This window comes from Pristiophorus japonicus, chromosome 5, assembly GCF_044704955.1.
Source record: "Pristiophorus japonicus isolate sPriJap1 chromosome 5, sPriJap1.hap1, whole genome shotgun sequence".
NCBI classification, from domain to species: domain Eukaryota; kingdom Metazoa; phylum Chordata; class Chondrichthyes; family Pristiophoridae; genus Pristiophorus; species Pristiophorus japonicus.
The window spans coordinates 87,861,746-87,880,253 of NC_091981.1; positions in this window are offsets into that span (position 1 = coordinate 87,861,746).

Below are 18,508 nucleotides of genomic sequence, written 5' to 3' on the forward strand. Positions count from 1 at the left end.
CCATGGTCCATGCCATAAAATTGCCCCGCCGAACAAAGTGGTTCCACATAAATCAGTGCAAACTTTTCAACCCAGGGGCAGCAGCTAAACCTAAGGGACAGCCAAAAACTGTAAACCGTACTAAAGACAGGGACCCCCAGCGAACAGCCCACGACTCTGGAAATCCCACAGGGGACATGGCAGACCCACAGACTGCACCTAGAGGGGCGGTGGACTGTGTTACTGGAGGAGCTGTCCCCCCAATCATTTGGGACTCGGACGCTCCCCCAACAGCCAGAGCCTTAAGAAGGACTCCCCGCACACCACTGCCAAAGATACCATGGTCACCAGCGCTCCAATTTGAATGGTTCAGCCCCAGGAGAGGGACCAGCCGCAAAAGAGCACCTAAGGTCAGGGACCAGCCCGCGAGCAGGGACACCCAGCCGGTAGCCACAGGCAACAAGGGACCCCCAGAAGAGATAAAGGTGGAACAGCCAGCAAGTGAGAGTCCCCAGCCCATAGCGCTCAACCAGGCAGAACCCCCAGGGGAAGAAACGAACCAGGCAGCCACCCCCAAAGGGAGCGGTGTGCTGCAGCACCGATAGTGTGGGACTCAAATCCATGTCCGGTCAGGGTACTTAGATCGGTCTGCACTGTCTATCCCTATCACCTACCTCACTGGACACCCAGTGGGAGAAGAAAAAAGAGCGAAGGCAGGAATTAACCTGGCCACCCGGAGACGGGTGGCAGATGTACATATATAGCAATATGAATTTAAGTATGTTTAGTGAATAAGTTTAGAATAGAGTAAGATTTATCTGTGTGATAATTTTATATGTATTAGTTAACTAGGGTAAGGAAAAGAATCTACCTGTGCAGCTGTTAAAAGAGGCACAGACCGGATAACACCCGGGCGTAAGAAGAATCTACCGGTATGGCTATTAAGGAAGCACCGGTAAGATAACAAACAGAACGACTGAGATAAAAGTAAAAACAGACATCCGTTCACAAGGAACTGAATAAGACAGCCAGTCAATTAAAGACTATGAGCCCAACTTGGAACTCGGTCACCTTTGTCAAGCCAGAGAACTTTCTCAGGGCTAGACAATCTGTTTTATGTGACCCTACAGGAAAGAGGACAGCATGAGAAGGATCCTGTTCCTGCTTGCCCTGATAGGGATGAGCAGCGGCGACCGAGGAGACGTGGAAGAATCCCTCATTTACGGGTGTTCAGGAGGAAAAGCACTGATTGTAACCACCGGGGGTGGCCCCCGAGACGTGGAAGAACTCGCCGTTTACGCCCACGAGGGAAGATGGCTGGGTGGCTGGGATCTAATTCTACCCGCTACTCCAGCCAGGAAGGGTTTACCCTCGGGGAGGGATCATCACTGCCCGAGTCAGTGTTAGAGGGAAAACGTGTGTGTTTGACTTGCAAAGGAAACATTCCCCAGGGAAGATGGTGGCTCAGAAGATTCAGCAAGGATGCATGGGACCAGGAATCGGACTGGGAAAGACTCGGTAATGATACGTACCGCACCATCACGGGGACACGGGGAGGAGTAAAAGTATGTTGGGACAAATGGTGGGAATCCGGACAAGGAATTTATGTGGGGATCAGAGAGCATTTGTCCCGCAGGCATATCAATCGCCTTCGCCAGGCAATAGCAAGATGAAGATGAAGGGGAAGGGATGGGGTGGGATTCTAGCCTACACGGGTGTGTGGTCCCACACTCCCCACTCCCAATTAACGCCACCGAATTAAGAGCATACATTAAGAAACCCCTACCCACAACCCCGCCAATACGCACAGTAATAGAAAGGTGTCCTACCACCACCAAGGGACCTGGGAACGGATTAGTATTGGTATCAACTGAAAAGGTGTTATGCCAGGGGGTACATTATGCAGTAGCTTCAGTGATTTTAAACCTTACCGAGGGACACCTACCTGCATGGTGTCTGAAGGAAACAGAGCTGCTATACCAGGCCCTACTTAGAGACATGTTCAAGAAATGTTATGAGTTAGACTTTGGAAATGTAGACAAAGCAGACGTATACACCCTAAACGCTAGGGACACCATGGGCTTGGGGAGACCCAGAAGGGGAATCATAAACAATGTTTTCACGACCTACAATACAGCATCCTCAGTAATAAATAGCCTAGATGACATAGAACTGCAAACACAGATTAACAGTTTAAAGAGCCAATTGAGAAAAATCCTGAAACAGGAGAATACCGTAGTAGGATCAGAACTACACGAGGATCAGGCTATGACTGTCCATTTAAAAGAAATAGTGGCTGAGCTGGAAAAACATGCACAGACAGTGAATGCACTCATACGGGAGTATAGAAACGCTTCTGACCAGGCTGCACAGAACGAGGTGTGCGTACTGTATGGGGCATGGTTGTTGGGCGAGGGCTGCAACAACCTGGAGGATTTAAAAAAAGGTGTAGTCCCCTCTTGGATCAGGAACAAGCACCTCGCAGCTCTCCACCCATACAGCAACTCACTAAGCCCATGCCAGCTTCGCCTAGTCTCTGAAGCCTACCCTGTCCCAGTAGGCTGTGGGAAATCTAACCACACTATTATGGGGATAGTACTAAGGATGCCGGTCATGGGTGGGACAGCCCAACCCACACCGGTATACCTGGTGGAGAACATTGGAGTTATTCAGGGAGGTGCACTCATTCGTTTCGCAGCGGTCCCACCCTATGTCATAAAGTGGGAGCACGCTGTAACGCGTACTGACCTCTCTGGGTGCCGGAGCCTGGTGCACACGTAATACTGTGTCCCCAGTACTTGAGTGCCCATTCAAAGTCACAGTGTGGGTTTAAAGCTGCTGGTGCACAGCCTATTAACTGTACCATGGAGGTAATGGCACAAGACCATGTCCCTCCACAGGTAACATACACAGGGGGTGGGACATATTGTGTCACCACCAGTGCACCCCACTATCAACATGGACACTTCTGGTTTCCGGTAAATGACAGCAGTTTGTGCTTCAATCCTGAGGCATCAGTTCAAGTGGCCCAGGAACGGATTGTCCCCATTCCTGAACCCTCCACTGTCCACCTCACTGTGAAGGAAAACATTACAAACCTGCAGGATTATGTTGTACATTTTGGCGATGCAATTCCCCCTCTACCCGAACATCTTACCGCTCTGCTGAAAGCCATAATTATATCTCAAAAACACTTCTATACTCTAGAACAGAAAACCATTGAAATAGGGAAAAAGATTCTTGAGCTCACCATTCTGCCTTGGTGGGACCTTTTCAGAAATATAGAGGTCCCAGTCTGGATCCGAGTCGCTTCCCACAATTTAGTTATTTGTCAACTTGCGATTATACTCTACTTATGCTGTCTCACTTGCCGAGTGAAACGCAGAGGCCATCAGGTCAGGCACCAAAGGGTGCTATACGCTCCTTGGTCAAACTTGGGAATCGCGCAGGGAGGGGTGACACCATACTACCATGTTTAATTTGTGTTTGATTTTACCTGCTGTAAACTGCAACATCGCGAGTGTTGTAAGAGTGTCACTTAAATGTTTTGACTATGTACCTTTTATTTTACTGAACTTTAAAACGTGTTTGACGATGGACCTTTTATGCGATTTGAGAATGTGTTATTTTGTGTTTTTATTTTACTTTACTTGAAGTTGTGTATGACTGTATACTGTCATTCTACTGTGAAAACCGGGTAAAAGAGGGACATCATATCCCCTCTATGCTATAACCGAATTGTAATGACTGTATTCGCCTGTATATTGCATTGCATTTCAACAGCGGTTACAGGGTAATGTTTAGCTAGTATAAATGCAGGGAAGGTTGACTCTCAGGAGCAGGAATTTTGCTTACCTTAATTGACACTCAAGGAGTGTAGAGTGTCAACAGGGGGGACTGCAGTGAGCAAAATTCACCAGAACCCCCCCCCGCTGTGTTTGGGCCCTACTTGAAAGGAAATTTAATTTGGGACTATCTACTGAAAAGTTTGGAACTCTAAAGTGCTTATGGAAGAAACTACGAACTTTAATAGAATTATGAACTTTTACAAGACAAATTCAAGCCTGTGGGCGGACCTAGGGAACAAAAGAAGCCCACTTGATTATTGGAACTGTCTGGGTGTCAGGACTGAGTTAACCTATCTGGAAGAATGAGTATTTGGAAATCTTCCTCCACAAGAGACATTACCATCATAGTATCACCCACAGATAGCTCCCCATCAACATGGGTCTGGGCAAACCATTTTCAGCATATACATCACGAAGAGGGCCAATCCAGCCTGTATGTGAAAGACTAAGCACAAAAGGACATTGCAATTCCCAAACTAATTTTTCCATCAGGGAACAGTTTTTCGAAGCTCAACCCACCCAAGACATATCAACTTTAACGAGCCCGACAAAATATTACAAAGAAGAACCAAGCCCGCCAAAATTATACAAAGGATTGTGAAGAGATTTGGTGGCAAGATTAGAACACTGAAATCGTATAACTGGCTACTGTTTTCAACAGAGGTTAGAGAGGCGAGAAGACGAAGAGAGGAGAGTGGGGGAGAGAGGTCATCGCTACTACCTCATCAAGACAAGGAGAGAAACCAACGTGACAGTTGTAAAACTAACTTCTCCAGTCTTGAAGTCCTGAAGGAAGGAAGAACATCACCATCTACCATTAATTATCAAAAGGATTGGTAAGCACAACTCCCTGCCCTGGAGTCTAACCTAGCTAGAATTAGGTATTGGGAGGTGGGAGGTATAATTTTACTGCAACCCCCTTTGAATGTGTAGTGTATGGTACTTTGAGTGATTATAAGCTTGACCTTGTACCTTTCCTTGTCTTTTTCTTAGTGATTGTAAGTTTGGCCGTGTATTTTCTTACTAGAGTAATAAGCCTGTTTTACTTTGACTGTAATAAACCCAAAGTTCTTTGCATCAAACCAGCGTCCTCTGCACTTTTGTCACCCCCCCGCCGCACCCCCCCCCCCAAATAAATCCAGAGTACAGAACCCAAGGGACGGGGAGCGATTTGAAACCGCTCAAGTTGGTCAGAAGGGAACCTGACCACCTCAGAGACCACAACACAACACCACCCACCTCCCCCCACCCCCGCCCCCCGCTCCCCTTACATAGGTGTAGAACCGGTACCTCGCCATCAGAACGCTTTCCTTCAGGTTCAAATGCTCTCGGACCAGTGTGCACAAATTGTCGTACGATTTCTCCATGGGTTTCGCTGGAGTGAGCAGATTTTTCATGAGGCCATATGTTGTTGCCCCACAGACGGTGAGGAGGATCGCCCTTCGTTTGCCAGCGTTCTCTTCCCCATCTAGCTCGTTGGCTACAAAGTATTGGTCGAGTCACTCCACAAAAGTTTCCCAATCATCTCCCTCTGAGAATTTCTCAAGGGTGCCCACTGTTCTCTGCATCTTTGAATTCGCTATCTGTTTTTTGTTGCCAGTTGTTATGTATGGAGAAAGCGTCAGACTGAATACTGAGCTCAAAGTAAAGTGTGACCTTAGTCTTTTATTACAGGTCTCCAGAGTGCCTCTCCAGCCTATGAGGCCTCCTTAAATACCTGTGCTCCCAAGGGATTATGGGATCTCGTGGGACTCCAGGGATGAGCCCTCTGTTGGCTGTCCAGAGTAAATACAAGTTTGCATATATAACAGGATGTTATGGCAAATTCACACTGTATCAGGGGCAATTGTAATTGTTATATGTTTAAAGCCTCAGATGATTCCCCCCCTCAGCAAATAAACATGGCACAATGTCTAACAATAATTGTGACTACGGTGAAGCAATCCCTTTAAAACTTTTAACTCATGGGCTGAATTTTTATCTTTTAGTGTTGGTGGCAGCAGGGGTGGTTGTGGATCGTGTTGGGAATCTGGAAAGTTTTGCAGTAGATTTTTAATGACGACACTGCAATTAAATCAGACTTTTGAGTTTCCCAACCAATTAACTGGAACGGGTCTGATGACATCACGAAGGACTCTACTTCAGCTGAGCTATTTAAAGGACCAATGCACAGATGTCGCTTGAAGGCTGGTGGAGGTTGAAGCCAGGCTATGGGAATAATAACCTGGTTGTGTTGTAATAATTTGACAAAGCTCAACTTTAAATATGCAGGCTCAAAGACAGAAAGCAGCCCCAAGATTCTTGAAGATATTACTCCAAGGAGTCAGGGCCCACATGCTGTTTCCTGCAGATGGGAGGAGGAAGCCAGTTGACCAGACTAAGAATCATGGCTAGTGATTGCTGAAGAAATGAGTAATGGGAGTTTTGTTGGCAGGACCTGGATCCAGTGTTGAAAATGTTTTGACAACTTCATGAGGTCAGGAAAGGTGCCTACAATGCCAGTGCCCTACATCCTGCTGTGCGTGTCACCCCAAACCTCACTTTACCTTCCCAAATCTAATCCCGCACATCACTCCTCACACCATCCTAACTTGCAGGTGCACCCATCCCTCACTGTCTATGTATCTACTCGCATCCCCATTTGATCATCCACCACTCACACTCACCCTCATAATGCAATGTTACGCCTCTCCTTCATAGTCACTCTCAACAGATATTGCCCATCCATTCCTTCCACTCTCTCTCTCAAAGGTCTCTTGTTTCCCTCCTTGCTGAAGAAGAGAGCACAAATCACCCAGGAAAGGCAGCGAACCAGTTGTGATCCTCCAGTCATAACACCACTCGCTTCATCAGAGGAGGAGGCACTGGAGCTGAGTCGAGTTGCAGAGCTGCTGATGGTGGGAGATGGACAGAGGGGAAACTCCCAGCTACTTGCTGACAGAATTAAATATCACACAGCCACATGGCATAGAACAGTTGTTGTAGAGCCACCTTAGTGAATTACTGATGTAATAAAAATAAAGCCATGTTCTGGATCAGTTCTACCTGGAAGCCATGTTGTGCATGTGTCTCTATTAGCTATGTCTCAAGATATCTCAGATTGGTAATGAGGATGCGATTTTCAGATTCGCTAGCTGAAATTTTTGTTGGACGATAATCCTGCCAACTGACAGAGATTCTTTGTTTTGCAGAAAAGCTTAAAAATCCGAGGTAAATTTCAAGCACACATGGCTGAATTGTCAACATTGCCAGAGTCCAGATGGCCCGTCTATGGGAATAATAGGGTGCTTGGATGAGTTCAATCGCAATCGAGAGACTTTCAGAGCATATGTAGAATGGCTAGAAATTTTTTTCACTGCAAATAGTATAGTCGAGGTCCCTGATAATGTAAACCGTAACCGAGTGGGTTTAGAAATGAAACGGGCTATTTTCTTGACTGAAGCAAGCCCTGAGATGTATGAAACCCTGAAAAATGTACTTGTTCCCACCAAGTCAAAGGACACACCACTGACAGAAAGAACAGCATTACAGTCCTGAGCCCCTGGAAATTGCTGAAAATCATCATTTTGTAACACGCAATCAATTAAATACATTGCAGCTTTAAAAAAGCTGTCCATTCACTGTCAAATTTTCAGAATATTTTCAGGATCGAGCTTTGCATGACCTCTTTGTTTGTGGGTTGAAAAATGAATTAATCAGAAGTAAATTGTTGACAACCCCTAACTTGAATTTTGATTTAGCTTGTCAGACAACGATGTCAATGAATATGGCCGACCAATACTCCCGTTAATTTCACTCCATTTCCAATTGTCAGACAACTGAGGTGAATTGGCTACAGGCTAAAAGTAAAAGGCAGTTGAGCCCCAAAGTCTCAGCAACTGGCCAAGGTAACTGTGCAGTGAAGTCATGCTATTGGTGCCTGCGACAACACCTCGCTTAAATCTGTACCATATGTGAAGGCAGACTGTTTCTACTGCAAGAAAACTGTGCATCTTGCAAAGGCATGCCAACTGAAGAATAAACCGACTGCCAATGCTAGAATAGAAATTACCAGACACTACGTAGCATTGCTGCGATGCTGCAGGATGAGGAGTTTCTGGAGATTCACATCTTCAGGAGCACAAAGGTATCGAACAATGATTCGCAAAGTATCGTCATCCAAGTAGACATCGCAGGAACCAAGATACTCATGGAAATTGACACTGGTGTATCCATGAGCTTAGTACTAGAACATAAGAACATAAGAATTGGGAAGTAGGCCCTCGAGCCTGCTCCGCCATTCAAACAGCTCCACTTACCCGCCCACTCCCCATACCCCTTAATTCCCTTATTGGTTAAAAATGTATCTATCTGTGATTTGAATACATTCAATGAGCTAGCCTCAACTGCTTCCCTGGGCAGAGAATTCCACAGATTCACAACCCTTTTGGAGAAGAAATTCCTTCTCAACTCGGTTTTAAATTGGCTCCCCCGTATTTTGAGGCTGTGCCCCCTAGTTCTCGTCTCCCCGACTAGTGGAAACAACCGCTCTGCCTCTATCTTGTCTATCCCTTTCATTATTTTAAATGTTTCTATAAGATCACCTCTCATCCTTCTGAACTCCATCGAGTAAAGACCCAGTCTACTCAGTCTACTGGAAGCGCTATATCGCAACAAATTGCATGTTTGTTGACTAGAGAAATCGAAGATAAAGTTGCGAGGCTACTCAGGAGAGCAAATCCCTGTAGTAGGAAGTGTCACCATTCCAGTGAAATACAAGGGTCAGTATAAGAGCTTGCTGTCATAGTATTGGCAGGAAACGAGCCTGCCTTATACGGTAGAAATTGGTTGGGATCACTGAAGCTGGATTGGACTGAGATTTTTTGCGTGGAAACCAAATTTGCATCGACAGATTATCTCATCAAGCAGTATCCAAAGGTGTTCCATTCAACGGCAGTCCGATCCAAGACTTCAAGGTGAGTGTCAGAGGACAGAAGGACGCAAGACCAGTTTACTACAAGCCATGTCCCATACCATACTCACTCAAGGAGAAAGTTGAGCAAGAACTCAAATGACTAGAGACTGAGAACATTATCTCTAAGGTAGATCTGAGTAATTGGGCTAAACCCTTTGTTGTTGTACCTAAGTCAGATGGTAAGGTAAGGTTGTGTGGTGATTATAAGGTAATCGTAAACCAGGTTCCAGAGTGTAACCTACCAAATATGTTGCCAAATGTGGAAGATTTGTTCACAATGTTGACAGGTGGTCAGATCTTTTGAAAGTTAGATCTAGCAAATGCCTACCTACAACTTGATGAAAAGTCCATGTCATGCTTGACTTCAAATACTCACCTGAGCCTATGTAAGTTCAATAGGCTACAATTTGGAGTGCCTTCTGCCCCCGACATATTCCAGGGTGTGATGAACCAAATTTTGCAAGGGATTGAAGGGGTAGTGTGTTATTTAGATGATATACTCATTTCAGCACCAAACAAGCAAATCCTTGATAAGGTGTTGAATGAAGTGCTCAAACAGCTGGAAAAGCATGGAGTACGAGTGATTGCTGACAAGTATGAGACGTTTCAAAACTCAGTGGAGTACTTAGGGCACAGAGTAGACAAAGATGGTTTACATCCAAACAAGGGAAAGCTGGATGAAATCAGAAATGCACCCACACCCAAGAATGTCTCTGAACTTCGATCATTTTTTTGTTTTTTGAATTGCTACAGAAAGTTCCTCCCAAATTTGGCTACAGTGTTAAATCCATTGAATGAGTTTTTGAATAAAAAGGTCCCTTGGAAGTGGTCAAAAGAATGTGACACAGCATTCCGAGTGTAAAAGCTAGTTAGCAGGGAGTACTATGTTAGTTCACTATGAAGTATCTATGGAGATCAAGCTAGCTTGTGATGCTTTTCCATATGGAGTTTGGGCAGTGATCTTTCATGTACGAGTTCATGGGGAGGAGAGACCAATTGCTTTTGCTTCACACACTCTTAATGCCAGTGAATGGAATTATGTGCAGGATGAATGGGATGCTTTGGCATTGATTTTTGGAGTCAAGAAGTTTCATGAATACTTGTTTGGTCGTAAGTTTACCATAGTTACCGACCATGAGTCCCTGACAGCAATCCTCCATCCAAAGTCCTCAGTTCCAACCTTAGCTGCAGCCTGAATGCAGAGATGGGCTTTGATTTTGTCACATTGTCTGTACTCAATGTCATATATATAATGTGCTGATCACAGTAACGCTGATGCTATGTCCAGGTTGCCACTCCCATCACAAGTTACATCCAATCAGAAAAAAGTGTTCTATTTCTCAAACATTGATTAACTTCTAGTCACAACTGAAGAAATTAGTAGGGCAACCAAACCTGACCCAGTTATGTCGAAGGTCTATGATTACATAGCAAATGGATGGCCCAACCAGGTATCAGAGGAAGATATTTATCCACACTTCATTTGTAGGAATGAATTGTCACTGGATAAAGATTGTATCATGTGGGGAGCAAGAGTGGTTATCTCAAATAGGTTCAGGTCTAAACTGTTTTGAGACCTTCATGACTCGCACCCGGGAATGTGTTTGACCAAGAATTTTGCACGCAGTTACTTATGGTGGTCAGGTTTAGATAAAGAGATACAGTACATCGTTAGTCTATGTATAACACATCAATCAGTGAGCAAGAAACCACCATCAGTACCATTACAGACATGAAAATTGCCTCCCAGAGTGTGGCAAAGGTTACATGTAGATTTTGCTGAGCAAAAAGGACAGCAATTGTTCATAGAGAGTATTTCGAAATGGGTAGATGTGTTTCCGATATGGATAATGACAACAAGCATAACACAAGATAATTTGCAAAGATTGCTTTCTTCATATGGCCTCCCAGAGAAATTGTGTCTGATAATGGGCCGCAATTTTGTTCAGAAAAGTTTGCACAGTTCATGAGCAGAAACGGTGTGAAACATACCAAAGTTCCACTGTACCACCCTGCTTCAATTGGTGCAGCAGAGTGCACAGTACAAATTGTCAAACGCACCCTCATCAAGCAAATGCTGGATCTAAATCCAAAGAAACGTCAGTTGTCATTGGATGGAAAACTGGAAAATTTTATGGTTAGTCATCGGAATACTCCTCATACTGGTTGAAAACCAGCAAAGTTGTTTCTCAAATGACAGCCACGAACCAAGTTCTCGTTGTTAAAACCAAACTTGGCACAGTCAGTAGATGAGAAGCAATCAAGGCAGAAAGAGAGTCTTGACAAAGTTAAAGTAAGAGAGAGAAGTGTGAAGTTGAAACAGAAAGTTAGAGTGAAGAACCATCAACATAAATGGTAAAAGTGGTTACCAGGAAGAGTAGTGAAGATATGTGGCCCTTGCATATATTTGATCAAGATGTTTGATCATGGGAAGGTTAGATTTGTTCACATTGATCATATCTTACCGACAGATGTGGAAGGAGTTTAAAGTTGGGATGATTCAATTTATTCTGATGAGTCAGATAGTCTTGTTACAAGTAGAGTACCAGTAACAAATATTACATCAGATGTACCAGATGTACACGTCCAAGAGAAAGTCATTATTTAAGTCTGAGTCCGAGTCACGCAGACAAAGTCTGAAAGTGGAGAGAGTCCAAATGCAAACCAAGCACCAATGCAGATACACACAAGTCGGTGTGTCCACTAAGTGAGAAATTAGAGTTGTTACCTGATGTCTCACACATCATGTGAGCAAGAGCAGATGTTGGATACAGGGACAGCTCTTGGAGAAAAATTCTCCTCAGTCTCAGCCTAGAATGAGTCAAAATCCTACAACAAGATCAGAAAGTTCTGTTCAAGAAAGAAGGTATCCTCTTCGAAACAGAAAGCCAGTGTTTAAGTTTAATCTGAAATATGGAAAAAAAGTTCAAATCTTTTGTTTGTGTTACAGAATTCTTTAGTGGAATTTGGAAACATAAAACTGGTTCCATTTGAGATATGGATACCAAGAGTTGTGTGTAGCATACAATGATTATTTGCTATGATTAACTTCTTCAATAAGGAGGGAGAAGTGTTGTAAAGCCACCTAGTGGATGATTGATGTAATAACAATAAAGCCATGTGCTGGATTAGTTCTACCTGGAAGTCATGTTGTGCAAGTGTGTCTATCAGCTGTGGCTCAAGATATCACAACAGTCACTCATGTTGAATTGATGTCAGCAGCCAGTGAAATATAATCATGTGCATAATAGTAACTTAAAAAATTCTTATCATAACAGTTCTAATTCATGTCTTTACTCTCCAATAGGCCCATGTGTCCCCTCCACTGTCCAGCTAGAGGAGGAAAATGATTCCTCAGAGAAGGTAATGGATTCTGAGGGTGCACCGTCACACAACCCATGCAGACCAAGCACCAATGCAGATACACACAAGTCGGTGTGTCCACTAAGTGAGAAATTAGAGTTGTCACCTGATGTCTCACACATCATGTGAGCAAGAGCAGATGTTGCATACAGGGACAGCAGTGGAGAATCCTAGTGGATGCTACAAGCAGTGCTCAGCTGGACGAAAATGCGGAACCTCAGGGGCTGTCGACAAAGCAGACGATTCTTGAGAAGCAACAGAAAATGCAGGCGGCTCTGGCAGTTTTCCAGCCATGATGTGCTTGATTGTATGGAGAATGGAGGGATACATTTTCAACATGATCGGCATGATGTCATAGGCCATGGCAATGATGTGTTCATCCAAGGAAAGGGTGGCCACCTGCATGGAGCATCAAATGCAGCTTTCAAATGAGTGCATGCTTGCTATGAACAACAGCTTGCAGACTCTGAATGCAGCCATATCGAGGATGGATAGAAACCTAGGAGGAGAAATTGACCTGAATTGCGCCTCCCTTTAGTTTCTGTGGGGGATGGAAATGGGGCGCAAATGGATTTCCAACTGGGCACAGCAAATTCCTACACGCCCGCGAACTTCCCTGGTGGTTTTGTGCTGGCGCTAAGACTTACTGCCTTAGTCCTTAGAGCCCCATTGATCGTGACGCCATCTGGTGTGCACCATGCTGTTATCGCCCTGAATCAGAAATTCACTCTCGCCCCCTGCCTCAGCGCCTGCCGTCAACAACAACAGTTCCCATGGGGTACTGAAGTTGCATGTTCAGCAATGAACTCATTGAATGGCGGTGCGGGTTAGAAGGGCCGAATGGCCGACTCCTGCACCTATTTTCTATGTTTCTATGTTTCTATGTCGAAGAGGATGGAGTATGCAGTCGCTGCAGAAGCAGTATTTAAAGACTTCAACATCTGGTTTATTCGTAGTCAGCAAAGAATGCTGCCGTGTCAGGTTGAGATTGGCAAACAGCTGTTTTGAGTGATTTCAGTGTTTTTCACTTTCAGGAGTTTTTTGCCTCATAAAAATCATTCAGTATCATTCATGTGCTACATTTCCATATGTTAATGGGGCTGTACTGGCACTCAACATCGCCCTCCATCATCAACGTTGGAGGCAGAGGAGGCAGAAAGATTGAAAATGTGGCCAGAGGGTGGAGGGCCAACAGGGCTCTCAACAGGAGGCCTTACACTCTCAGTTCATTCTGGTAGCACTTCTCCTACACCAATTTCACTGTCTTAGAAAGCTCCATTGCACCAAGGACATGGCCACAGAGCTTTTCCAGCTCCTACAACCAAACCTCCAGCCTCAGACCAGGGTGACCATCCCTCTGTCAGTGCTAGTCAGGGTCACTGTTGCCCTCAATTTCTATGCCAACGGATCCTTTCAGTGTGCAACAGGAGGCAAATCTAACATATGGCAGTTCGCCATGCATTGCTGCATCTGCAAGGTCACAGATGTTCTCTACAGAAGAAGAAGGGACTACATATCCTTCCGCATCATTAGAGGGAATCAGCACGAGTGGCATGTGGCTTTGCCAGGATAGCAGTCTTCCCCATGGTGCAGGGCAACATTGACAGCACCCATGTCACATTACAGGCACCGCATCACAATCCTGAGGTATTCCGTAATCACAAAGGCTACCACTCACTTAATGTGCAGTTGGTCTGCGACCACACACAGTAAATCCTCACTGTCAATGCCCGCTATCCTGGCAGTAGCCACGATGCCTTCATCCTGCACCAGATCGGAGTGCCAGCTCTCTTCCAGCTACCACATCAAGCTCGCGACTGGCTGCTCGGAGACAATGGCTATCCACTCTCCACCTGGCTCATGATTCCCTTGCGCAACCCCAACTCTCGTGCCCAGTACTCATATAATGAAAGCCAAGCCACCACCAGGAACATCACTGAGCAGACCATTGGAGTGCTGACACAACGGTGCTGTTGTCTTGACTGCTCGGGACACTCCCTCCAGTACTCAGCTGAGTGGATGCCCATTTTTCTCGTCATCTGCTGCATGCTGCACAACTTGGCTATCATGAGGGTGTAGCCATTGCCATTAGGCATAGCTGCACCATCTCAGGAGGAGGAAGAGGGAGAGGAGGAGGTGAGGAAAAAGTGGAGGAGGAGGAGGAGCAACAAGAGGACGAGCAGCAGCAAAGGAAGAGGCAGCCATTCAATCGGGCTTATGGAAGGGCGGTCCGTGACCGCTTCATCAGACTTCAGTTCCAATGAATTCAAGGCCTCTTCCCAGTTATTCAGCATGTCCCCATCATTCCATCAATTTCTTATTCCATATCACACCCCAAAGCTGAAATGAGACACAGCATCAAATCTGCCACATTGCATTAATAAATGTATCCAGAATCCGTAACCATATATATACAGCAACAATAATAACCTTGCGTAAACCCTTACTTCCCCTCTTTGTAGGATGTTTGCTTTTCACTCTACTCGGATTCTTAGACCTTGGAAATTATAGTGGGAAAAGGACAATACATGACACAAAATGTAGGCTTAACCTAGTGTTAGTTTTATTGCGCAAAAATTCGACGAAAACTACAGGACTGGACTTCTGAGAGAAATCGACTGAAAACATACAATCACCCTTCCTGGCTGTTGCTATTGTAGGTTCATGGTCATTGGTTCCGTGACCGGTTGGTTCTTCTTCTGGCCGTTCTCTGCAATGCTGTTCCTTTTGTGTACGTTCCGTACTACATGTACTTCCGTCTGTTCGTTCTTTCGACCTGTGTCCATCTATACATGTGTCCTTCTACTTCTTCTGTGTGCTTCTTCTTCTGTCTGTTCCTGTCCTTCTTCTGCCTTCTGCTGAGCTGCTTCTAGCTCGCATATTTTTATCCAGGTTTTGACTGATCTCCCACCACTGCAGTTCCTGATAGTGTTTGCATTGTTTTGTGGTCCCCTTGGTTGATTGATTGCAATAATGGACTCATCTGTTTTCCCATTTGCACACTGAGTTTGCAAGGCTCAAATTGATTTTTCATATTAAGACGTTCCCAAAAATTGTGCACCTGGTGTGGTTCCTTTGTTGTCCGATCTTTTTACAGACTTGGTGTCTCTAGTGGGTTTGTTTCTCTCCACTCTGGTCAATCAGGTTTAGGGCCTCATGTAACAACTCCATTGTTGTTATGCATGAAGTTAGTTTTGGTTCCTGATCACAGAATGTACTTAATTGTCCAGCTTAATTCCAAAAACTTATATTAAATTCTAAAAGCTTGGATTAATCAATTTTTAGTTCATGGTCTCCTTCTATACTTTTCTGAAGATTAGTAACCTTACATCTTTACAGTGCCTTTTCCTAATCTACTGCTCCTACTTATTGTCTCCCCAGTGACTGCAACGGGGCTGGTGAAAGGCTGCTGAGTGTCAGTGCCAGAGACTACAGATGGCCTTGCAGAATGCCCTCAACCAGCACTGTGCCTGGAAGGCCCGGCTGTAGACTGCACCACCTTAGGCTGGGCGGCGGCAGTCCGAGCTGGCTGGATAACAGGCAGCAACAAGTGCAATGGCGGAGTGGCAGTGGTGGGATCAGGAATGCTGTCATCCTGAGAGAGGACAACAGGTTCCTGCTCCACTGACCCACAGCCTTTCCCCCAGGGCAGCACCTCAGCATCCCTACCAATCTGCTGGAGCACAGCTTGGCGGCCGGCTGCACCACTGTGACACCCCCAGTGGACTGTGATGGACTCAGTGATGATGGCAGCAGTCAAAGCATGTGCGACATCCAGCTGAGAATGCTTGAGAGCAGACTGAGGCTCGATGCAACCAACAATTGTCTGCATGACAGCACTAAGGCGTTGTGTAGCTTCCGCCTGTGCTGCAGTGGAAGCTGTCACATCACCCATGACACACGTCATGAGGTCTGAGTCAGCACGTCCTCGCTGGGAGTTCATCATCCTCTGCAGAGTTGAAATGATGGGCTCCATGGTGTGCGCAGGGCTCTGTGCAATGTTGGAGGCGAACTCCTCCACGCTCCTTACCATTGCCGAGAAACTCTCGGGCACCGTTGCCATTGCACCCATCATGTCGGAGTGCATGGCCATCACCCTACTTGTGAACACCTCCCATCGAGGTCCTCATATGAGTCCTATGCAGCAGAACTCGCACGCGAACTCACTCTCCAGGGAGCTGACTCCTGAGCCACCCTTTCCCCCTGGCTTTTCTGCAGCCCACTAGGCCCCGGTGCATCACCCAGTGCAAAATCCTCTACTAAAATTACCTCTACAGATTGTGTAGTGCTGGTATGTGAGGTGGTATCTGCGGATGAGAGAGGCAGTGACGCAGTGCTTTGCTCCTCCTCCTCTTCTCCTTCCTCACTCTCAGTGCGAGGCTCAGATACAGGCTGCTCATCTGGTTGCTGATTATCTGAAAGCATAAAGGCACAAGACTCATGTTAAGTTGATGTCAGGGGTGGAGCAAGGAATGCAGACAGCACGAGGAGCTGGAAAATGATAAAGGCTTGTGGTGTGAGGGAGAAGTGGGATGAGAGAAGGAGAGGGGATGAAGATACCGTTGTTGCTTCCAAGGGGGTCGAAGGCCATGGCACCCACCACCTGGTGCCCAATGTGTTGCAACACTCACTCCTCAAGCCCTGTAAGCTGCTGGAGCAGTGCTTCATCCCCGCCTGTTCTCTGCTGTTCTCTTCTATTGTGGGCCAACTTGGGATGAAAGAGAAATGAACATCTATGAGTGAGAGTGCAGCTACGTGTTTTTGAGATGTGCGTTCCACAGCTGAATAGCTCTGGTTGTAGGCAAGACGTGAAAAATGGATGTGAGTTTTAGTAGGTGGAGATGCTTGGTGGGTGAATAGTGGGTGTGTGGGGGTTACTGCAATGTATATAGACTGAGGTTCATATGCTGGTATGTAGGACCTGTTACATAGAAACATAGAAAATAGGTGCAGGAGTAGGCCATTCGGCCCTTTGAGCCTGCACCACCATTCAATAAGATCATGTCTGATCGTTCACCTCAGTACCCCTTTAACGAGCATGTACTAACCCTGATCACTCGAGTGAAGTTGTTGAATTTCTTTCGGTACTGTGTCAGGCTCCAGACAGCCACACTACTGCCTAAGACCTCCTGGGCCACTTCCCTCTACATTGCCCTGAAGACCTGGGACAATGACCTTCTTCCAGTGGCTGGGAACAGCACTGCCCTCCTTCGTTCCACTGCCGCGACCAATGCCTCCAATGCTGAAACAGCGAGCTCTCTCCCTCGGACTCGCATCAGCCATGACAATCATCGGATTCAGTTGCTTGCAGGGTGCCTTCATAGCCAGCAATGTTGATAGTGAGGACCAGCACAATGATGGAACCTCTCCTTTCAGAGTAAAAGATTATTCCCAATTGCACTGCACCTGAAATTCATTATCGCTCTCCTGGTAGAGCCCCTGTAGTGCCCTACTGAGGTCAATAGCACTTTATTTAGCAATCCAGGAAATTTGGTTTGAGGCTAATTAGGACGCTAATGATGATGGGACAGTAAATTTAGCGCCGGGAAAAGGTTTGTGTATTCAGCCACAACATTCATCAGCTGATCCTAAGTGTGGAGTGCAGCACTAAGGACTAAGGAAGACATTCCACGCATCTCTTAGGACACTTAGCTGGCTGAGCAACTGAAAATCCCAAACTAAAGAGCTAGCCTCGGAGCGCCCTAAGAAATGCTTCCCTGGAAATAAAAATCCCTCAAAAAACACAAAAAACATTCCCAATAAATCGCAAAAATAAAATAAAGAATAACAATCACACTTACCTGATGTATTCATTGCTTCCCTCACCGCCGGCAAAATAGCTCGGAGCCCCCGCTTTACCAGATGGTCACACTAGGGCACGCTACAGGTTTAGCGTCAAACAAAAATCATTGTGATGTTGAAGCCGGGGGCTTTGCATACTGGCTTGAGGCTTTCGGGCGATACTGGTCAGCACCGCCGGCACCGGCACACTGAATGTGCCGAGTGGCACGAATGCTGGCACTCGTGGCTCCGAACCCCTTTCGCGCCCCTGTTCTGACCCTTTTCAGCGGGACTAAGGGAATGAATTTTTACCCCCAGTTGTTTCTTGGAGCACTAACAGACAATTTACTGGGAGCTTAGAATCATTAGAGCCTGGCGCTAATTTTTCAAGATTTCAAAAACCAATGCCCCAAAAGGTGCACTAGCGAAATTCTAGCCCTAGACTTGGCAGTTCATCGCCTCACTGATGTACAACAAAGTGCTCTGCAACTCCATGCCAGCAGGAAAGTGCGGTGGGCCACGAGAGGGATGATGATGAAACGGGACATGGAAGGAAGTATTCTGCTCAAAGTGCTCCCACTTC